Source organism: Bos indicus, chromosome 4 (assembly GCF_029378745.1).
Source record: "Bos indicus isolate NIAB-ARS_2022 breed Sahiwal x Tharparkar chromosome 4, NIAB-ARS_B.indTharparkar_mat_pri_1.0, whole genome shotgun sequence".
Lineage (NCBI taxonomy): Eukaryota > Metazoa > Chordata > Mammalia > Artiodactyla > Bovidae > Bos > Bos indicus.
Genome location: NC_091763.1, coordinates 17,097,096 through 17,121,808, shown reverse-complemented (window position 1 = coordinate 17,121,808; position 24,713 = coordinate 17,097,096). Strand labels below are relative to the sequence as shown.

Genomic DNA, 24,713 nt, shown 5'->3' with positions numbered 1-24,713 from the left:
CAAGGTGAAAAGACAACCCTCTGAATGGGAGAAAATAATAGCAAATGAAACAACTGACAAAGGATTAATTTCCAAAATATACAAGCAGCTCATACAACTCAATGCCAGAAAAACAGACAACCCAATCAAAAAGTGGGAAAAAGACCTAAACAGACATTTCTCCAAAGAAGACATATAGATGGCTAACAAACACATGAAAAGATGCTTAACATCACTCATTATTAGAGAAATGCAAATCAAAATCACAATGAGCTATCACCTCACACCAGTCAGAATGGCTATCATCAAAAAGTCTACAAACAATAAATGCCAGAGAAGGTGTGGAGAAAAGGGAATGTTCTTGCACTATTGATGGGAATGTAATTTGATATAGCCACATGGAAGATGGTATGGAGATTCTTTTAAAAACTAGGAATAAAACCACCATATGACCCAGCAATCCCACTCCTATGCATATACCCTCAGGAAACCAAAATTCAAAAAGACACATGCATCCCATTGTTCATTGCAGCACTATTTACAATAGCTAGAACATAGAACCAACCTAGATATCCATTTACAGATGACTGGCTAAAGAAGTTGTGGTACATATACATAATGGAATATTACAAAGTCATAAAAAGGAATGCATTTGAGTCAGTTCTAATGAGGTGGATGAACATAGAACCTAGTGTACAGAGTGAAGTGAGTCAGATAGAGAAAGATAAATATCATATTCTAACACATATATACAGAATCAAGAAGAATGGCACTGAAGAACTTATTTACAGGTTAGCACTGAAGAAGCAGACATAAAGAAAAGACTTATGGACATGGGGAGAGGGGAAGAGAGAGTGAGATGTATGGAAAGAGCAACATGAAAACTTACATTACCATATTTAAAATAGATAACCATAGGGAATTTGCTGTATGGCTCAGGAAATTCAAACAGGGGCTCTGTATCAACCTAGAGCGGTGGGACAGGGAGGGAGATAGAAGGGAGGTTCAAAAGGGACGGGATACGTGTATACCTATGGCTGATTCATGTTGAGGTTTGACAGCAAACAACAAAATTCTGTAAAGCAATTTTCCTTCAATAAAAAAAAGTTAGAAAAAGAAATTATAAAAGAAAGAGAAAAATGGTGATAGAACTTTCTGAGAGATTTCCAGAGTGAAAAATGTAGATTTGGGAAAAGTGAATTTTCCAGAGGAGAGTCTATTGAGGTAAGAAAGCCAAGGATACTACTCTAAGGACTGTCTACATTTAGGAGAAAGAGAGAGGAATGCAAAGTCAGAGAAAAGAAAAGAAGATCAAAGGCAGGGGACATTTCTATCAGAAGAGGCAGCAGCCATTTCAAATGCCAGAAGATATCATGGGTTGGATAAATAACAGCCATTTCTAACTTTGAAAAGAGCAATTCCAACTAGCAAAACATCCTAAATGTTTAACTACTGAAGATTAAGTTTTGAAGCTATGGTACATAACAAAATATCAATAACCATTAAAATCATATTTTCAGATAATAAGTAAAACTTCTTTTTTGGCCCAGTATGTGATCTATCCTGGAGAACATTCCATATTCACTTGAAATCAATGTGTATTTTGCAGTTTTCGATGACTTAAAGTTTTCATGCTATAGCAATATACAAAAAGAGTATAATAACTATTAATATATATTTCACAACAGTATATATACATACATGATTATATACAGCATAGTATATATAATATATTTGTGTTTGTATATGTATATATGTGTATTTGTCTGTGTATATATAGATAGATCATAGTGTACATGTATCAGATCAGATCAGATCACTCAGTCGTGTCCGACTCTTTGCGACCCCATGAATCGCAGCACTGCCCGGCCTCCCTGTCCAACACCAACTCCCAGAGTTCACTGAGACTCATGTCCATCGAGTCAGTGATGCCATCCAGCCATCTCATCCTCTGTCGTCCCCTTCTCCTCCTGCCCCCAATCCCTCCCAGCATCACAGTCTTTTCCAATGAGTCAACTCTTTGCATGAGGTGGCCAAAGTACTGGAGTTTCAGCTTTAGCTATTCCTTCCAAAGAAATCCCAGGGCTGATCTCCTTCAGAATGGACTGGTTGGATCTCCTTGCAGTCCAAGGGTCTCTCAAGAGTCTTCTCCAACACCACAGTTCAAAAGCATCAATTCTTCAGTGCTCAGCCTTCTTCACAGTCCAACTCTCACATCCATACATGACCACAGGAAAAACCATAGCCTTGACTAGATGGACCTTTGTTGACAAAGTAATGTCTCTGCTTTTGAATATGCTATCTAGGTTGGTCATAACTTTCCTTTCAAGGAGTAAGCATCTTTTAATTTCATGGCTGCAGTCACCATCTGCAGTGATTTTGGAGCCCAGAAAAAGAAAGTCTGACACTGTTTCCCCATTTATTTCCCATGAAGTGATGGGACCAGATGCCATGATCTTCGTTTTCTAAATGTTGAGCTTTAAGCCAACTTTTTCACTCTCCACTTTCACTTTCATCAAGAGGCTTTTTAGTTCCTCTTCACTTTCTGCCATAAGGGTGGTGTTATCTGCATATCTGAGGTTATTGATATTTCTCCCGGCAATCTTGATTCCAGCTTGTGTTTCTTATCCTCTTTTAAAAAGAAATCAGGATTAGGGATGAGAGGCTTCAAGAGAGGGAAGCCACCTCCATGAATCCAAGACTATCAGACAGACGCTGGAAACCTTTTTATTTTTTTATATCACAGGTTTCGATTCCTTTCAGCTCATTTAGGCTTAAGAAAACTAACTTTGTCTCCCTTGGCTGATGAGTCCAAAAATTAATGCACTTCTTATGAATTTCCATAAATTACAAATTAGATTAACTTCATTAATTTTTTTAATTAATTTTATTTTATTTTTAAACTTTACATAATTGTATTAGTTTTACCAAATATCAAAATGAATCCACCACAGGTATACATGTGTTCCCCATCCTGAACCCTCCTCCCTCCTCCCTCCCCATACCATCCCTCTGGGCCGTCCCAGTGATTTTGTGAGGGACACATTTTGTTTTGGTATTTGAAGATCCTAAAATAAATTGAAAACAGATCTTTTAGCCCCCAAATTGTATAGTCTTTTAAAAGAAGCAGACCTTAGCTATAATTTGTTTGTAATGACATATATGGGCTTCCCAAAAGACACTAGTGGCAAAAAACCTGCCTGCTAATTCAAGAGATGTAAGAGATCAGATCCCCTAAAGGAGGGCGTGGCAACCCAGGAGTCAGACAAGGACACGATTGAAGTGACTTAGCACTCATGCAATGACATATACAATAAGGCCATTGTAGATGAAAAAGCTACAGAATTCTTGAGGGAAAAAAGACATTGGAATTCATATATTTTGGGACCAGACAAGTAATAATCATGTGAATCAGACAGATTGTTAGAAATACAGAGTGTGGACACAGGAAGAGAAAAGGAGAGAGAAGAAAGAATGAGCCAACAGACACCATGGGGAATCCTCTACCTCATTTTTACAATTCATAATATTTGACACTCATATACAAAAGTGATTCCCAGTGTCCAATTTTCTAGCTCCCTGTTCAACCACACCTTGTTGTCAAGTCTTTGTAGGCAGGCATTCTTTCTCTCATTCTGTAACATCTGAAATATCACACCCATATCAGATCAGAGTACTGCACCTATCTGACCATTCAAACCACTGAAAATTTTCAGAAAGATAAAAGCAGATAACATTGATGGTCTTATTTAAATGTGCTTTCACTTTTAAAATGCACTGGAGGTCTTCAAACTATAAAAAATAAAACTACTACATGATCAGGCAATCCCACTACAGGGCACATATGCAAAGGAAATGATATCAGTATCTTAAAGAGTTTGTTCACAATAGACAAGACACAGACAACCTGTGTTCATCAACTGATCAATGGAAAAGGACATGTTATATAAATAAACAATGTAGTATAATTCAGCCATAAAAAGGAAAGAATCCTGCTGTTAGTGACAACATGGATGAGCCTTGAGGGCATTATGCTAAGCGAAATAAAGAAGACAAATGTTATATGATCTCACTTCTGTGTGCAACCTAAGAAAGAACACATAGAACCAGAGGTTATATTGGTGTTCAATAGGGACTGGGGATGGGAGCAATAAGGAGATGTTGATCAAAGTATGGAAACTTTCAGTTATAAGATGAAAATGTTCTGGGGAGCTAATATACAGCTTGGTCATTATAGTTAATAACACTATGCTTCATATTGAAATTTGTTAAGAATGTAGATCTTGAGAGTTCTCACCTCCCTCCACACACACACAAAAAGACAACTTTGAGAGATGATGAATATGTTAATTCACTTGAAATGGTAATCATTCAAAATGGGTAAGTATAACAAACCATCACACTGAACCTGAAATATATACAATTTTTACTTTTCAGTTATACCCTAATAAAGCTGGAAGATAATGCACAACCTTTTGTTGTATCTTCCAAATGATTAATAATTACACACATTTATGAATATCTGTTTTCATTCCAATCCCAAAGAAAGTCAATGCCAAAGAATGTTCAAACTACTGCACAATTGCACTCATCTCACACACTAGTAAAGTAATGCTCAAAATTCTCCAAGCCAGGCTTCAGCATATGTGAAGCGTGAACTTCCAGATGTTCAAGCTGATTTTAGAAAAGTCAGAGGAACCAGAGATCAAATTGCCAACATCCTCTGGATCATTGAAAAAGCAAGAGAGTTCCAGAAAAACATCTATTTCTGCTTTATTGACTATGCCAAAGCCTTTGACTGTGTGGATTACAATAAACTGTGGAAAATTCTGAAAGAGATAGGAATACCAGACCACCTGATCTGCCTCTTGAGAAACCTATATGCAGGTCAGGAAGCAACAGTTAGAACTGGACATGGAACAACAGACTGGTTCCAAATAGGAAAAGGAGTATGTCAAGGCTGTATATTGTCACCCTACTTACTTAATTTGTATGCAAAGTACATCATGAGAAACACTGGGCTGGAAGAAACACAAGCTGGAATCAAGATTGCCGGGAGAAATATCAATAACCTCAGATATGCAGATGACACCACCCTTATGGCAGAAAGTGAAGAGGAACTCAAAAGCCTCTTGATGAAAGTGAAAGTGGACAGTGAAAAAGTTGGCTTAAAGCTCAACATTCAGAAAACTAAGATCATGGCATCTGGTCCCATCACTTCATGGCAAATAGATGGGGAAACAGTGGAAACAGTGTCAGACTTTATTTTTCTGGGCTCCAAAATCACTACAGATGGTGACTGCAGCCATGAAATTAAAAGACGCTTACTCCTTGAAAGGAAAGTTATGACCAACCTAGATAGCATATTAAAAAGCAGAGACATTACTTTGCCAACAAAGGTCCATCTAGTCAAGGCTATGGTTTTTCCAGTGGTCATATATGGATGTGAGAGTTGGACTGTGAAGAAAGCTGAGCGCCAAAGAATTGGTTAATGTGGTGTTGGAAAAGACTCTTGAGAGACCCTTGGACTGCAAGGAGATCAGTCCTGGGTGTTCATTGGAAGGAATGATGCTAAAGCTGAAAATCCAATACTTTGGCCACCTGATGTGAAGAGTTGACTCTTTGGAAAAGACCCTGATGCTGGGAGGGATTGGGGGCAGGAGGAGAAGGGGATGACAGAGGATGAGAGGGCTGGATACCATCACTGACTCGATGGACATGAGTCTGAGTGAGCTCCGGGAGTTGGTGATGGACAGGGAGACCTGGTGTGCTGCGATTCATGGGGTTGCAAAGAGTCGGACATGACTGAGCAACTGAACTGAACTGAATATTTAGGTAACAGTATTGGCAACAGTACAAATAGTGTAAATCATGGATCTTGGTAACACTGCAATATTAAATAGATTTAAAATAGTAATTATGGTTTAGTGGGAAAAGTATTAAACCAAAAATCAGATACCCATGGTTTAAGCCCTGATTCTTATACTTCCTTTCTATCTGACATTAAGCAAGGTAACTTTACTTCCAAGTTTTTTAATTTGCAAAAAAGCAGCTCAATAACACCAACTTATGACCCGGAATTGATGAAGAATTTTTTCCTTTGCAAACATCTCTCCATATAGGTGAAATTTTTAATTTTCGACAATTTTCCTTTAAAAATAAAATGATAATTGTTTGAAATGATCACTATATACTTTTCTCATTCTGGTTAAATACGCTCATGAATAAGATCTAGTAAATTGAGCCAGACTCATCTCCAATGACAAAACCTGTTCTGACAGTTATAAGCTGAATTAAATGACAAGCAACTGCATGCTTTTCTTATTTATGGGGGTCACAAGGCATTGACATAATTTACTGCCAGTTACAAGTTTATAAGCAATTTGAAGCAAATATGAAAACAAACACAGACTAGGCAGCTCTTCTTGATACCTCAAAAAATATGTAATATCTCAAAGAATATACAATAACCATTTAAACTGGGAATATGAGCTGAGGCTTAAAGCACTTCTGAAGTCAATTCCAAGTTCTTGAGCAAGTTTTTTATTGGAAGCTACCTGAAAAGTCTTTTTATTTACTTAACATATGTTATTTAATTCACAACTTTAAATTAATTGCTTCTTCTTTTGTACTTTTGTTGTTCCCTCGCTCAGTCCTGTCCGACTCTTTCTGACCCCATGGACTGCAGCACTCCAGGCTTCCCTGTCCTTCACTATTTCCTGGAGTTTGCTCAAACTGATGCCCATTGAGTCAGTGATGCCATCCAACCATCTCATCCTCTGTCATCCCCTTCTCCTTCTGCCTTCAATCTTTCCCAGCATCAGGATCTTTTCCAATGAGTCAGCTCTTCACATCAGGTGGCCGAAGTATTAGAGTTTCAGCTTCAACATCAGTCCTTCCAATGAATATTCAGGGTTGATATCTTTTAGGATTGAGCGGTTTGATCTCCTGGCAGTCCAAGGGACTCTCAAGAGTCTTCTCCAGCATTGCAGTTCGAAGGCATCAATTCTTCAGTGCTCAGCCTTCTTTATGGTCCAGCTCTCACATCCATACATGACTACTGGTAAAACCATAGCTTTGACTATACAGACCTTGTCAGCAAAGTAAAGTAATGTCTCTGCTTTTTAATACACTGTCATTCCCAAGGTCTTGAGCAAGTTTTTGGTCGGAAGCTACCTGAAAAGTCTTTTTATTTGTACTTGAGTCTTTTGTACCTGGTGTGTACCAAATATCTCTAACTTTTTCTTAGCTTTAAGATGCATAATTTTATGTCAGTTTTACTTTATAGTTCATTATTTAGACACAGTACAACAAATTGTTTTTACATTTTAAAGAACTAAGATTCCTTATCACTTAGGAAATTTAAGAATGCAGCAATCAGCTTCCCTGGTGGTTCAGACGGTAAAGAATCTGCCTGCAGTGCAGGAGACCTGGATTCAATTCCTGGGTTGGGAAGATTTCTGGAGAAGGAAAAGGCTACTCATGCCAGTAATCCTGCCTGGATAATTCCATGGACAGAGAAGCCTAGTGGGCTAAAGTCCATGAAATCACAAAGAGCTGGACACGACTGAGTGACTAACACTTTCACTTTCAACACAATATCACTCTACTTGAGGAATTTTTGTATCAATTTGGTTATTTCTTTTGGTTACTACATATTTTGGGTATAATTGGACAAAAGTCATTAATTCCACTTACATTTTGTTTTGCCTTTGTTTTGTAGTGCATTTTTAATACCCTCCTCTTTTATCTAGTAATTATTGCTCAAGGCAGTTGTTAGATTCAACTAGATTGAGTTCTTTTGATATGTCTGGATTTGATGAGCCAAATTGTTATTTAAGAATCAGTAGATGCAAGATATGATCACTTTGATATTGGTGTTAGGATGGGAAAAAAATGACTTTTTATAACCCATCCTCAGTCCCAGCTCTTCTCCCCCGATAGTATTTTGAGTGTTGTGTGACTTTAAAAGAACTAAAATGTTCAAATTCACCCTGTGAGGCTAAAATAACTGATGAAAGGTTCTAAGGCTACAAAATGAAGACACCTCAATAATAACCAAGTTATTCTTACCTGGACTACTTATTATTCAGGCACGATTTGGAGAGGAAGCAATCATGCCGCTGTCCTTCTCTGTGCCACTGAACGGCTTCTTAATCACAAGACATCACCTGAGGAAATGATCACTGCATTGAAGGTTATGTTATGTATAATAGCATTAGCCACTTTTTACAAAATAAGGGACTGGTACATAAATTATGTCCTCTGATTTTCATGAAATTGGTATCTTTCCTCATTTGTTACAGTAACCATTTTTAAGCTGGAAAATTTTGACACACAGAAGACAAACAAGAAAACTAAAAATCAAACATTTCAGCTTAAAAATTAACCTTAAACTGGTTCCTACACTGCATTAAAAAGATGTTTGCCTACTTCCAAACCTATTATTGGAAGGATTGTGAATCTTTTCTTTGTCTGGTACTGCTGCTTCGATCATACATAAATATTTCACAATTCTTCTGTGCCAAAGAAGACTTGAGTTGCTATTATTGAAAAGGATTTCTGTTCTAGTGAGTGACTTTGCTGCTGTCCAATTCATTTTAAATTTACATTTCCTGTCCTCAGATGCCAAAAGGTAACTTTTACATTTGAGCCCCATTGATCTAAAACTGTTCAACAAGTAGGCCATTGTAATTTTTTTTCAAAAATTATAGCTACTTGAGGGGCTTCCCCGGTAGCACTAGTGGTAAAGAACCTACCTGCCAAGGCAGGAGACATAAAAGATGTGGGTTCGATTCCTGGGTCAGGAAGATCCCCTGGAAGAGGGCATGGCAACCCACTCCAGTAATCTTGCCTGGAGAATCCCATGGACAGAGGAGTCTGGTTGGGCTACAGTCCATAGAGTCACAAAGAGTCGGACACTACTGAAGTGACTTCGCATGCATGCACGCACATAGCTCCTTGAATGCAGGAGAGTTGTTTTTCATCTTGAGCAGTGGTTGTGTTAGCTATTCATACTCTGTGTTCCTGCTTAGTGTTTTCTTTCAGAAGTCTCACATATGTGTTTATGAAAGTTAAAGCAAAGCTTTAGTCTGTGCCCATCTCTACTTCTGACCAGTTCTGTGACCATTAGACAGACAGTCAAATTTTTAAGTCTCACTTTACTTAATCTGGATAATAATAACAACAAGAAAACAAACTAGAGCCTATCCAGCCGGGTAGTTTTACAGATTAAAATGAGATAATGCATATGAAACATTTTCCCAGGGCTGACACATAACAAAAGGCTTGATATATACTATGCTTTTACCATTACCATATTATGAGCAATTTTATTAATTTAAAGTAATATTGCCAGATGCAGAAAGTAACACTGGGTATTTTTCCAAGCACAATTATGCCATCCTTATGTGTTCCCCAAAGACTCAACACCAATCCCATCGTAGCACTTCTCTCTGTTCTGTGGCGCTGCCCAGTCTCTCGTTGGTATGACCACTCATGTTGCCTCGCACTGGACGATGAGTGTCATCAGGGCTGAGACCATTGGTTTACTGTCACCGGGAAACTTCACAATAAGCAATCATTTTGAACTGGTTAAATAAATTAATTCATTCATTTATACTAGATCTTATTAACCCATTCCTCTTAAAGACTATTATTTTCTGATTTTTAATAAAGAGTCTAAGAAATAACCATCCTTAGTTCTGGGGATATTCAAAGGTTTTCTAAATAAGAATGTTTCCTGGACTAATAAACCTGTTTAGGTTCCTTTTTATCCTACTTAGTTCTTGGCAGTAGCACTGTGGTAATCTTCCTTTTTAACTATGTTAATAGCCTATAAAATCTTCAGGGTTTTCCCACTCACTCATCAGGTAGAGCTCAAAAACATAGTCTCATAAAGCCACCTGCTATTTGACTCCAAAGCCATGAAACAGACTCAGTTGCCAGTTGATCCAGTTCAAACTCTCTGACTCCAGCTAAAAAAAAAACAACAACAACAACAAAAAAACTATTCTCCTGCCAACTTTCCAGATATCATGTTTCCCTGAGTCACAGCACTCAAACATTAAAGATCTCATACATAGCTTACCTGTATAATTTATCATTTCTTTTTTTTTTTAAGTTAAAAATTCCTTAATTTTTTATTCCTGGTACCACTACCACAATTTACAGGGCAATATACCTGATGTAATGAAAAGAAAAAGAAAAAGACAAAGCTACAACAGATAAAAGACCTCAGGAATGTACATCTAATTGACACGACCTTGCATTAATCAATAGCTGCACTTTTTGCAAACTGTGGCTATGACAGTCCTGAACAAGAAGGGTTTCCTGTTTAAGCTGCAGTAACTTTTCTGACTATGGATCATCGTTCCTCCTGTGGCAGATTTTTACAGTTCCTCTAACGCATTTGGGACGACTATCTCAAAGTAACCTGCAGCTTTCCTGACAACTCCTCGCTTTCTCTCCTGCTAAGAACTGTAGCCCTTTTCTTCTGAGTTTTTAGAACCTTCTGCTACCATATCCACCACTTCCACCACCAGATCCATAACCACCACCATAGGGACTGCCCGAGCTTCTTCCACCAAAACTACCCCCTTTCATGGGTCCATAATTTGACTGCTGTTGTCCACTATAATTTCCAAAATCATTATAGTTTCCACCACCACCATAGTTACCTCCAAAATTTCCTCCTTCATTGTAACCATCATATCCTCCACCACCGCCACCATATCCACCGCCTTGGTTTCCATGTCCTCCTGGTCCACCAGCACCGTTAGCTCCTCTACTACTATAACCAGGACCACTGCCATAGTTGCCACCATCCCCTCCAAATCCATTATATCCACCATCGCCTCCTCCATAGCTCCCTGTGCTGCCACCACCTCCACCACCACAGCCGCCTCTTCCACCAAAGTTTCCACCACGGCCAAAGTTTCCTCCACCACCTCCGGAGTTTCCTCCATGACCCATAAAGTTGCCAGATCCACCTCCACGACCTCTTTGTGATCCAGCAGATTGCATCTCTTGTTTAGAAAGGGCCTTTTTCACTTCACAATTATGCCCATTAATAGTGTGGTATTTCTGAACAACAATTTTATCAACTGTATCATGATCATCAAAAGTTACAAAAGCAAATCCTCTCTTTTTCCCACTCTGCCTGTCTTCCATAACTTCTATGGTTTCAATCTTGCCATACTTTTCAAAGTAGTCTCTCAAATTATATTCATCTGTATCTTCTTTAATACCACCAACAAAAATTTTCTTCACTGTTAGATGGGCACCAGGCTTTACAGAATCCTCTCTAGAAACAGCTCTCTTTGGTTCCACTACACGCCCATCAACCTTGTGCGGTCGAGCACACATCGCTGCATCCACTTCTTCAACACAAGAATAAGTCACAAAACCAAAGCCCCTGGAACATTTTGTTTGGGGGTCTCTCATCACCACACAATCTGAAGTGTGCCCCATTTCTCAAAATGTTCTCTTAAGCTATCATCTGTAGTTTCAAAGCTCAGACCACCAATAAACAGCTTTCTCAACTGCTCTGCTTCCTTGGGATCATGACCCTCCCCCCCCCCCCCCCCGGCGGCGGCGGCGGCGGCAACGGCCGGAGTCGGGCTGGGGGTGACCGGGCAGCGGTTTTACCTCCATTTTGAGACTGGACTCGCCTCTTCCAACTCGAGTTCAATATGGGACCCTATCATTTCTTTTTGACTATTAAAAACCAATCTACTCTCTCCTAAAATACTCTTATACAATCAAACAATTCTGCCTCTCACTGTTTTTTTAGATGTTATTCTGCATTATCTTATTTTCTCATATGTGTCCTAAATTGATTGACCTCTTTTTTTTTTCATACTAATGTGAGGCCACCTGGAGAGCAGGTCTATATAAAATAATAGACTTCTTAGTGAAAGGTGAAAGTAAATAAACTGTTACAAATAACTGGTGTTACAGAAACCAGGATGGATTTCAAATGACTGTTCTAATCTTACTTGATTGCATATTGTACACATCAATGACAAGGATAGATAAGGGGCTTATTTTTTTTTAAAGTTTGAATGTGACCACATTTAATCTACATGTTTCTTATCTCAAAATCAGTTCAAAACCAGCAATCAGAATAAAACAAAGTTTCCTTGGTGTGGTGTGTTTCATATCATAGTAGATTTACTGTAACTGTGGTTATAATGCATTCTGATATGATAAACAAATTGAAGCTCAAGAATGAATTCCTAAAGTTCTGAATACTACTAATATTCTAATGAAAACTTATTCATATTTCAAATACTCGTTGAGCACTTACTATAAATTAGACACTATGATAAGTACCAAGGATAAAAAGATGAACAAAATACGGCATTAAGAAATTATATTCGTGGTGCTTAGAAAATAATACATAAACATATAGGTATTATGACTAATTTGATTCAAAATTTACACACAAACATGAGTGCACCTATTAGATATACTATATTTCCAAAGTCATCAGATACTTGTCTGAAAATTGGTGTGTAAAGTGAAATTGATTTTGAATTGTTACATTTTACTGATTTTTTTTCTCCTTCTTAACATTCCCATTATTATTGAGGTCAAGAAATATTTAATCTCTGAAGCTTACGATACTGGATTTCTCCTTGATGTTTCTTGCCATTAGACTGTTGGTTATAAATGATACCTGAATCTGATTGATTCTCCAGCCTATTGTCCACTTTCCCTTCAGCTGCCATGACCCCATCTCTGATTTGACGTGGTCCGCCTCTGGCATCCCAACCCTGACTCTCCCTACCGCCTGAGTAAAACAGGGCTCTTCCATTCTCACATTTCTTGTTCCCAAAACAAGTGCTCAGACTCTTCTCATGTAAGGAAATGTCCTGCAAATCACTGCTGAAAAGCAGTTAGGGATTACCAGAAACAACCTAACTGGGGGAATTTCAAAGCCTGTTACAAAACTACCAGAGCCAACTGTCCCAGGTGTCCCCACCCGCAATGATTTCTCTCACTTTAGAATTCATAGCTCATTTTGCTTAAAACATTTCTTTGGCATTTATATTACCTTACAGAATTTATGATACTGTTTTTTTGCTATTTTAATTCACAATTGCACAGCAAAATGTTTGTCAGCTTTTATAGGTAAAGTTCTCTATTAGGTAGATATTCTGAGGCTAAGAAACGAGTGAAACATAATCTCTGCCCTTAAATAGTTAAAACTATGTCTTATAGCAGCTAGGACAACATCATGTTCATAGAAGTTCAATAAATTTTGAATCAAAAAGACACCAACTACGGGAAACTCAATACTATTCTGCCATACATAACTAGAATAAGGACCAAAATAAAATATCCATTAATGGATTTATAAAGAAGAGTTTTAAATTCATTGATGAAGAACTATAAATTCATGGCAATATGTTGAAGGGTTAAGAGCATAGTGAGAAAGTGAATAAGACAGACTTCAGCCAAATGGGAGTAATAGAAAAGAAATGAGATAATGTAAATAAAGCAATCGGAGAAGGCAAAGGCACCCCACTCCAGTACTCTTGCCTGGAAAATCCCATGGATGGAGGAGCCTGGTGGGCTGCAGTCCATGGGGTCGCTAAGAGTCGGACATGACTGAGTGACTTCACTTTCACTTTTCACTTTCATGCATTGGAGAAGGGAATGGCAACCCACTCCAGTGTTCTTGCCTGGAGAATCCCAGGGATGGTAGAGCCTGGTGGGCTGCCGTCTATGGGGTCACACGGAGTCGGACATGACTGAAGCAACTTAGCAGCAGCAGCAACAGCAAATAAAGCAATACACCCAGTGTCTAGAATATATTAAGTATTTTAAAAACAAGTTGCATTGATTATTCATTTACTAAGGGAAATAGATCAGGAAACAGTGGAAACAGTGGCTGACTATTTTTCTGGGCTCCAAAATCACTGCAGATGGTGATTCCAGCCATGAAATTAAAAGACACTTACTCCTTGGAAACAAAGTTATGACCAACCAAGACAGTATATTAAAAAGCAGAGACATCACTTTGTTAACAAAGGTCCATCTATTCAAGGCTATGGTTTTTCCAGTAGTCATGTATGGATGTGAGAGTTGGACTATAAAGAAAGCTGAGCACAGAAGAATTGATGCTTTTGAACTGTGGTGTTGGAGAAGACTCTTGAGAGTCCCTTGGACTGCAAGGAGATCCAACCAGTCCATTCTGAAGGAGATCAGCCCTGGGTGTTCACTGGAAGGACTGATGTTGAAGCTGAAACTCCAGTACGTTGGCCACCTCATGCAAAGAGTTGATTCATTTGAGAAGACCCTGATGCTGGGAGGGATTGGAGGCAGGAGGAGAAGGGGATGACAGAGGATGAGATGGCTGGATGGCATCACTGACTCCACGGACATGAGTTTGAGTGAACTCCAGGAGTTGGTAATAGACAGGGAGGCCTGGCAGTGCTGCGATTCATGGGGTCGCAAAGAGTCAGACACGACTGAGTGACTGAACTGAACTGAAGGTCCTACTGTGTGTTTTATAACACAAAAGCAAGTAATATTTAGTTATTCTCTATCAATCAACCTTACTATTCATATTATCAGGAATAAACTAGAATAGTCTTCCTTAGTACATTTCCTACATATATAACTGCCTGTACAAGCTACCAAGACACAAACCTAAACTGAAGCCAATGATGTAGGTCATTTAAATTAAGAGCTTTCAATCAATAAACTTTTACCTCACATTTAATTTGTGCCAGTCAATTGCCATGCACTGGAAATAGTAGAGATCAGATGCTAGCATCTATTAGACTTCTTCATGTACTCAGACATTGGTCAATTTCCAGAAGAAAAACCACAGTGAAGAGTCTTGCCTTCATGGGTAGCTGAATTGTTCTGACTATGCAATTAACATTCTGAATATTTATGGTTTCTTGCCTTTGGACCTTCCAAACAGTTTTGGTTGCATTTCATTTTCCTTATAGTATTAGATCCAATCATCCACCTACCTTTCCACCCACCACTAGGGAGACTGTTTCAAACTCATTCAGCCAACATTGCCCCAAACCTCTTCTTTGCTTTTTCCACCCTGAATATCTGAATCTCCAGCTCAGTGAGACAGACTGAAACACCATGGAAGTGACTGGGAATGATTTGGAGCTGACTAACATGTGATATCTATAGGACCTCTCCCCAGACTCAAAGTCTGTGGCTAAGCCAATAGGTGACTTGAGTGGGAATGAAAGGGTTAACAGAAATGAGACCACCATCAATCACTGTTTCCATTGCCTCATGCCTCATGGAATGTTTTATGGGCTACACAAATCCTATCAACACCTGGGGATGGGCTGACTTCCAAAGGAGTGGGTTTTCCCTTTACACCTGAATCCCTCAGTGTGACACTATATAGTAATAAGTTTGCATTATATATTCCTTTAGTAGAATGTGGCTTTAATGGTGTAATTTCAAATTAGGAATAATAAGATAATCATATTCATTTTTTAACCTTTTTAAAATCAGATCATTTTCAGAACAGTCAAGCTATAATAAGTGCTTGTCCCTTCTCTCTTGGTCTTTAACTCCAGCTAAAAATCCTCCCTGAATGTCAGTTAAAAATGCAAATACTAGTTGGAATCTGACCTTATGAAACTGTAGTAAGTGACTCACTTGAAAAAAATCTAATAGAGTTTGTTTTTGCCAAAAAGAAAAAAATTATTGAACACTAATTCTGAATTCTCTCAGGAGAAATGATGAAAGAAATTGAGAATATCCAAAAGCAACTTGAAGAGTTTTCCAAGAATTAAAGTCTGGAGAGGTCTTTGATTTCTCCTATCCTCCTGGCGTTCCATCTTCTGAAAATAGATTCATGTATCAAGAGAGATGAGAAAAGGAAAGCTGCAATGAAAGCCCAGTTGAATCCAACAAGGTTAACTATTGTGTTAATATTACCACTTTTAGCCTATATTTCCTAATGATAATAGTTGACCCTGGCCATGCAAAAGTACATAGCAGGGAAATAGTCACCTGTGTATTATAAGAAACAAAAACAAGAAAATGTCCGACAGTACATCATCTTTAAATCCTCTGAAAAGTTCTTCTATCAGTTTATAGACCAACTTGACTGTTAAGAAAATTGGCTAAGGAGAATAGGCTGCCCTTCTGCATTTGAGAGGGCAAACATCCCCCAGAATCTAGAGGAAAGAAATCAAAGTATAGATTATTAGTACAGACTATTGAAAATCCTGCTATTCCTATGATTGAGAAAACAATATAACATATTTAAGGGAAATCAGAACCAGAAGCTTAGAGACTGCATAGATGTGTGTATACCAACAAGGTTTAAAATCATTTGAGCCAATCAGTGCCTTAAGAACTATTTTATGATAGCGCAATGCCCCCTGTCCAGAGCTGGCAAGCAGTATAGAAATCATGTAGCCAAACTCTGTTTTATGGTTGAAGATATAAAGCAAAATCCCACTAATACTGGAGCACAAGGTGGATTTTTAAAATTCTACCACCAAAACAACTACTAGAACATATAACCTCTAAGAGATGAAACTGTAATTCGTATGTACTAAATTATGTTCAATTAGGAGCATTTATTTTGAATGAGAGTGACATGAAAAGATGACTCTGAAGTAAATACCCACTAAAAATCCCAGCTATTCTTTTAAATTTCTACAAGAACACTAATTTCTCTCTGTGATCAATGTCTCCAAACAAAAGCATAGAAGCCTAACAGTGACTTATATCATTAAGGGAAGGAGGGATGGAGTACACAGAAGTGTGTTTTCCCTTAAGTTGTATAAAAAGGATCATCTGTAGGCAACAAACCAAGTCCCTCTGTGGTCATGGGAGAGTAGGTCACCCAAAGAAGAGAGATTATTTGAATGCTACTCTCCAAAAATAGGGCTTCCCAGGTGGTGCTGTGGTAAAGAATCCTTCTGCCAATGTAGGAGACGTGGGTTCAATCATTGGGTAGGGAAGACCCTCTGGAGAAGTAAATGGGAACCCATTCCAGTATTCTTGTCTGGAGAATCTCATCCCATGGACAGAGAAGTCTGACGGGCTACAGCCCATGGGGTTGCAAAGAGCTGGACATGACTGAGCAACTGAGCACACAGGCACACTTCAAAAATAATATGAGCAAAAATTTACCTGTCCCTTTATTTATAAGATCTGGGAATAGAATAGAGACTGACATATAGTAGATACTCAAAACACGTGTTTAATAAATTAATAACCTCAGAAACTTCCTGAATTCCTAAATATCAAGAATTAGTATAGCAAATTCTGGCACATCCCTGTAATTGAATTTGAGCAGATATAAAATGCAAGTTTTAGAGGTTTATTTATTGACATAGGAAGATCCTCATGATGGAGGTTTCTCTCTAGGATGTAGACTGAATAAATAAAAAGATTATAAAATCACAGGAAGTATGATTCCATTTATTTATGTATATGAGATAAATATGTAATGGCTCTATTAACATATAAACACTTTGAGGAGTATATATCAAAGTGTGTTGCTGTTGTTTAGCTGCTAAGTCATGTCCAACCCTTTGCAAGCCCTTGGACGGTAGCCCACCAGGCTCCTCTGTCCATGAGATTCTCCAAGCACAATTACTGGAGTAGGTTGCCATTTCCTTCTCCACGGGATCTTCCAGACCCAGAGATTGAAGCCACGTCTCCTGCGTTGGCAGGAGGATTCTTTACCACTGAGTCACCAGGGAAGCCCCATATCAAAGTGTAGTTTTGGTTAATTCTGGGTATGAGACATAGGTGATTTTTTATAGATTTTTCTTAATTTTATGTATATAATAATAATTTGTTGCTTGTGGAATTTCCAAATCATTTTTAAAAGAAAGTGCAGCCCAGTGAATTTTTACATGGAAGGCTGATATGGTCAGGTAAAGGCTGAGAGTAAAAGCTAGGAGCTGAAGAAATTGAAAGTCCTTCATAGAAAGGTGAAAACTTAAAAACTGATTAAAAGAAGTAAAAATCCTCTGGAATTAATGAAAGAGAGCAGGGAATAGACTAGGGGTGTGAGGATAAATGACCCTATGTTGTTCTGTGAGCCAGAAAAACAATATTAAAAAAAAGTCACAGAAAAAATCTCCACCCAAAAATTATACTTATTCTCAATAACTTATAGACTACACAGAAAAGAGGATGAGCTAAATACTTTAACCCTGAGTTATCCATTACAACCATTTTCAAAAATATGTTGAAAAATGCTTCTAGTGTTCTGATAATGATCAGAGAGTTGATAAACTCCAATTTGGAAGAGTTTTGAAACGTTTTTTCAAGTATCACAGCATATGATAAAGACAAAATACCAAACTGAAATGATGAGCCAATGTTAAATGTTCTAAAGTCGATCATCTAAAAGGCTTGCAGGTACAGAGGAACTCTATTTGACAACTTAAAATTACAGCATACCAAAATAAATCTCATCTTCAGGATAAGTCTTCAGTGATTTGTTTCCAACATCTTATCCATGCAGTTTTAATTGTGTTTATCTTCTTCACATTTGAACTCATAATCAGATTATGAATGTCTGCTGCTGCTAAGTCGCTTCAGTCGTGTCCAACTCTGTGCGACCCCATAGACGGCAGCCCACCAGGCTCCCTCATCCCTGGGATTCTCCAGGCAAGAACACTGGAGTGGGTTGCCATTTCCTTCTCCAATGCATGAAAGTGAAAAGTGAAAGTGAAGTCGCTCAGTCATGTCCGACTGTATCGACCCCATGGACTGCAGCCCACCAGTCTCCTCTGCCCATGGGATTTTCCAGGCAAAAGTACTGGAGTGGGGTGCCATTGCCTTCTCCGAATGAATGTCTAATTGCAGCTAAATATCTGTGGCTTTGGCTCATCTTAATGGCATCCACCTTTATTGCAACAGCAGTGTCATTTCTCTTTTTCTAATCATTGCCTATACACTCCTGATAATGACAGGCATGTTGTCAAAACTGAACTGATGGATGGAGGAGAATATTGTCATATGGTAACAAATGTTTAGCAAAATGGCAAAGAGAGCATATTGTATTGTAATGCAGAGACAGGCAAGTATTTTTAAAGTTAAGCATAAAAAGAAGAGGGCTGCAAGGACTTCACTACATTCTCATACCTCTGGGAGCACGGTTAGGCAAGCATTATAGAAGACAAAGCTGCAACATAGAAACTGACCAACTGCAACAATGACAAGGTGATATTAAAACTTGACTGCCTATCTTCCTGATTACTTCTCATTCAAAGAGACTGAATCTTTAGATCATAAGACATTCATTTAAATTTAATAGAAATCTCATGTGGTAGAGGCTTTTTTCATTGAATCTGCTCTTTCTAAGTGAAAATCACCTAGTAAACTTAATATTTTATTAGAAATTCTTTTAATTTGTCCTATTTTCAGCTAATAATTTCAATAGGAAGGGAAGAATAAAAGGAAGACTTGGATGTTTTTAATTCATTTTAATCTCAAATCCTACAGATGAAGCATTAACAGCAAAAGTCACTGGATACAATTTTTCTATATCACTCAAAGACTGTATCATTTTCTCTCTTAAATAAGAAGAAAATTGAAATAACAGTTGTTCACTGTCTCCTAATTATATAGTTACCCAAGAATACCAGCAACACAACTTCCAAGTCATGAACACAGGGCCCCAGGTGAATGGGTTTCACTAGGTATTACTATTTAATATCCAGTTTAGGCATTACACATCACAACTGCTCAGTCCTTCCTTAGTTTAAGCCCTGTTTACCTGTACAGAGAACAACATGGAAGAGGGATGGAGAATAAAATAGCACTTGGAGGCTGTTTCTGGTAAGATGGTGATTAGATGTTGCTGAAATATCCCCACTACCAAACACCAAAAATGGTTAAATATATGTTAATAACTGATTTTGCAAACAAGTAAGGAAAATACTCAAAAGAGAATAATGAAGTAGGAGTAAAATAGAAGACTGTAAGCAATAACTTAGGCCTTTGGCTGCAATAAGGGTGTCCGCTGGCCCAAGAAACCTATTTCTAGTAATAGCCCATGAGGACAAGACTCACATACTTGGAACCTGGGCATATAGAGCTGGGGGAAAAAAATCCCTCTCTAAAGGGCTACACAAGCAGTGAAAAAATAAATTAAAAAGAATCCACCCTCCAGAAGGCTCTTGGCTGGAGGAACAGACTCCACGCTGCTGAGAATGGTTCCAGAGGGATGCTGCCGGAGGCCCTGAGGGAACAGAGGGTAACTTCCCACTCCTGCCTGTCAGAGACTCACTCGTTGCCAGATCAGAAACTGTTCCTCTGGCTGAGACTTTTCCTTGGAATGGCCCATTACCCTTTTCCCCTACTTTGACTAACCTGTGCTGTGTGCTAATTGTATCCAATAAACTGAGTAAGCTGTGCTTTTTTTTTTCACTGGAGGATAATTGCTTTACAATGCTGTGTATACATCAATGCAAACTAGTCAATATTACGTATATATCCCCTCCCTTTTGAGCCTCCCTCCCCACAATTCCACTGTACAGATGAATGGATAAAGAAGTTGTAGTACTTATATACAATGGAACATTACTCAGACATAAAAAGGAATGAACCTGAGCCAGAAAGATAAAATATATATATATATATCATATAACTTGTGATTTTTTAAATCCACCTGCCAAACAGAGATGGTAAGGAAATACTTTTCTGTGGTCTTGCTTCTGTATGTGTGTGTGTCTGGCTATGCACATGCATATGTGTAGAAAGTCATGGTAGGTTTTGCCTGTGTGAAACAGGTGAGTATAAATTTCTAAATAAAGGAGGAAAATAAGATAAACAATGAATACTAAAAAAGGAAAGAAATGTCTTTAATATAAAAATCACATAAAAATATAAAGGATAAAATAAAAATAGCAAAATTAAAAAGTAGCAAAAATTAATTCAAATATATTGGTAATCACAATGAATATAAACAGACAATATGCTCTGGTTAAAAGAAAAATTTACTCAGAGAGAATTTTAATTTTTTTCAATACAGCTTTGGTTTGTTTTAAAGACATGTATATAAATGTTAAAGAAAAGGTCTAGAAAATATGTCAACTGAATACTACCAAAAGCAAAGAGTATACATATATCACAAAGATAGATTTTAGCTCAAAAAAGCGTAGTGGTGAAGAGTTCTCATAATAATAATGCTTTAATCTAAGACAGGGACATATCAATTTGAAGCTTGCATATATTTATCAACTTAGCTTTAATTCTACATAAAATAAAAATTGCTGTTGTTGTTCAGTTGCCAAGTCATATCCAACTCCTTGAGACCCCATGGACTAAAGTACAGGGTCCAGAATAAAAATTAAGAGAAGTAAAATAAGAAATTGACAAATCTACCATCATGGTATTGGCTTTCTGAGTAGGTCCTTCTCTCAATAATTGATAGATTAAGCAAACAGAACAAAAATGAATTAGGTTCAGATGTTTCCAAGGAAACTTACACATATGATCCAAAAACATATATAGAAGTCAAGAAAATTATATATATATATACATATATATATATATATATACACACACACATACACACATCTGGCATCAAACTGGGCTTACTCCAGGGATGAAGATTATATACCATTATTAAATTTATTAATGTATTTCATCATATTAACACATCTAACAAGAAAAATCATATGATCACCTTAATAGATTAGAGAAAGCATATAGGAAAATTAAGTTGATAATCATGATTTCTTAAATTCAGAAATCAGGATAGAAGAGAATGCTTTGAACTTGATAAAAAATAAGCACAAATAGTACAATATAAAACTTGCTGCTGCTAAGTCACTTCAGTCGTGTCTGACTCTATACAACCGCATAGACAGCAGTCCACCAGGCTCCGCCGTCACACTGGAGTGGGTTCCCATTTCCCTCTCCAATGCATGAAAGTGAAAAGTGAAAATGAAGTCGCTCAGTAAGTGTCCGACTCTTCGTGACCCCATGGACTGCAGCCTACCAGGCTCCTCCATCCATGGGATTTTCCAGTTAAGAGTACTGGAGTGAGTTGCAATTGCCTTCTCCAATAAAGCTTATATACGTATTTTTTAAAAGCAAGAAAAGGATGCTCTCTATTACCATAGCCAAGAAAATGAGACAAGAAAATAAAATAGATCAAAACAGGAAGAAGCAATATTATCATTATTCACACATTCTAAGCACAGAAAGCCTGAAATAATATACAGATATTGTAAGACATAATAAAGCTTTAAAATGACTAAATACGAAATAAATGTAACAAAAATTAATTGCGTTTATATGTAATAGTCTTAAAGAGTTCAAATGTGTCTCCAAAAGTTCATTTACAATAAGAATTTAAAGAAATAACAGGTATATTGTAACACATCTAAGAAAAGTGGTAAGTGACCTTCACAGAAAAAAATATAATCTTTGCTAAAATACATTGAAGAAGACTTTAAAAATAGAGGGGTTGCCCACATTCATGGATAGAATGATTAAATTTAAAAGATGTCTGTTTTTAAAAATTAATTGATTTGATATATATCAAAATCATAAAATCTTCAGGATTTCTAAAGGACTTAACCAGATGATACTAAGATACATACAAAGGATAAGACTTACTTTCCCTGTAGACATTAACACTTATTATAAAGAATATAATCAACACAATATGGGATTAGAAAAAAAAGATGATAAAGAGATTACAGACAGAAAGAATTAGACCAACAAGTACTAAAGGTAAACATGATATATAACAGGTAGAATTGTTGACCAGTGGAAGAATAATAATGCTAGTAATTCCACTTGGAAAAATCCATAAAACTGTGTAATGACTTTGTAACATACCCTGAAACTTAATTCCAGTTGGACTAAACACTGAACTATAAAGAAAAAATTTTAACTTTTAGAAGAAAATATAAAAGAATGACTTTAAGATCTCAAGATAGGGAAAGATTTCTATAAAAAGGCAAAACTTGAGAAAAAAGATTGACGAAATTAAAAGATGAACCAAAAGTCAGAAGGAATGTATCAGAAGTAAGTGTGCTACATATCACCAAGGAAGGATTGATAACCAAATTTTATTTTAATAAATTCCTACAAATAAATGAAAGAGACAAAAATGTGAAAAAAGTGCAAATGATATAAAGAAGCATTTAATAGAAGAAGGAATTTGAATATCCAAAACAAATGAAAAGATGCTCAAGCTTATTAGTAATCAAGAAAATGTAAACTTAAAAGCCCAGTGAAATATAACCCTATACACAACTTACATGCAGAAATTTAAAAGCTTGAAAATGTTGCTGAGGATGTGAAAACACCAATACAGTATACTAATGCATACATATGGAATTTAGAAAGATGGTAACGATAACCCTGTATACGAGACAGCAAAAGAGACACTGATGTATAGAACAGTCTTATGGACTCTGTGGGAGAGAGAGAGGGTGGGAAGATTTGGGAGAATGGCATTGAAACATGTGAAACGTCATGTATGAAACGAGATGCCAGTTCAGGTTCAATGCAGGATGCTGGATGCTTGGGGCTGGTGCACTGGGACGACCCAGAGGGATGGTGTGGGGAGGGAGGAGGGAGGAGGGTTCAGGATGGGGAACACATGTATACTAATTAAATAATTTTCTATTAAAGAAAAAAAAAAAGGATGTGAAGACTTGCAGACTTATACATGGGTGAAAAAAATTCATCAATCACTGTTGCCATTAAGAAGAAATGATGCTATAAGCAAGCCAGAAATATAGGAGAATCTCTAGATACGTGAATAAAGATGCACAAACCAACAGAAACCACTGTGAGTAAAGTTTGACCCAAATGCCTGAGAGAAGGCCACTGTCAAGGTGAGAACCTTTCTTCCAAAAGGAGCTCCAGAGAAACTCCAAGCTCAGAGTCAGCAAATTGAAAGGCCAGGACAACGGTCAGAACAATTCAATAAAGACCATCCATCAAACACCAGTGAATATGTCAGTATTGGGCCTCCTTCTCTTGAGACAAAAAAACAAAGCAGCTGAAAACAGGGGCACTTGCTTCTCAGGATGAAGCATTAAGAATTTCTTTCCAAACAAAGGAGATTCTTTCCTGAGAGGGCCTTTTGCCTAGATATCTGGGCTGCAGAGAGAAGAAAACCAGAACTCTCACAAAAGGCAGGAAGCTAAGTAGTATGTGAGGCACAGAAGGGAACACACCAAACTTCTCTAACCACAGACCAAAGAGTTCTGGCCTGTTGCTGCCCAGGAACCCTAAAGAAAGCCTTCTACGAAGATAAACTATCAGATAAAATGTAATACCAACACAAGACTAAAAGAATTAATGAGATAATATGAATATTTATATTGATAAAAGGCCCAATCCATATAGAGTTACAAATATTATAGATCAAACAACATAACATTCAAAGATAAAATTCTCAGATATATAAGATATTGTCAAAAATTATGACCACAATGGGGCACATTAATAAATCACTTATGCAAAGCTAATAAAGTAATAAAATTTCCCAAAGTAAAATTTTAGTCATTTTAATGATAATTAATACATTTATAATAAGTAGCTGTGTTGAGAAATTTTGCATATGACAGAAATTACACATTATTTCAAATGCCCTATGTAATCATTATAATAAAATCTGAATATGTATTAGCTTAACAAAAGAATCTCAATACACTCATACAAGTGATATTTAAAAAAACCAACCGAATTCACAAAGCTTAGCTAGAAAATTTCTAAAGGCTAAGGTAATCCAA

General features: G+C 37.3%; 1 protein-coding gene and 1 pseudogene across 1 annotated transcript in view; both read right to left on the bottom strand.

Annotated features, from left to right (window-relative positions):
* Positions 1-24,713, bottom strand: part of NXPH1 (neurexophilin 1) — a 366,283-nt gene that overhangs the window by 97,683 nt on the left and 243,887 nt on the right. The window lies entirely within an intron of this gene.
* LOC109557256 (heterogeneous nuclear ribonucleoprotein A3-like) lies at positions 10,085-11,649 on the bottom strand (annotated as a pseudogene).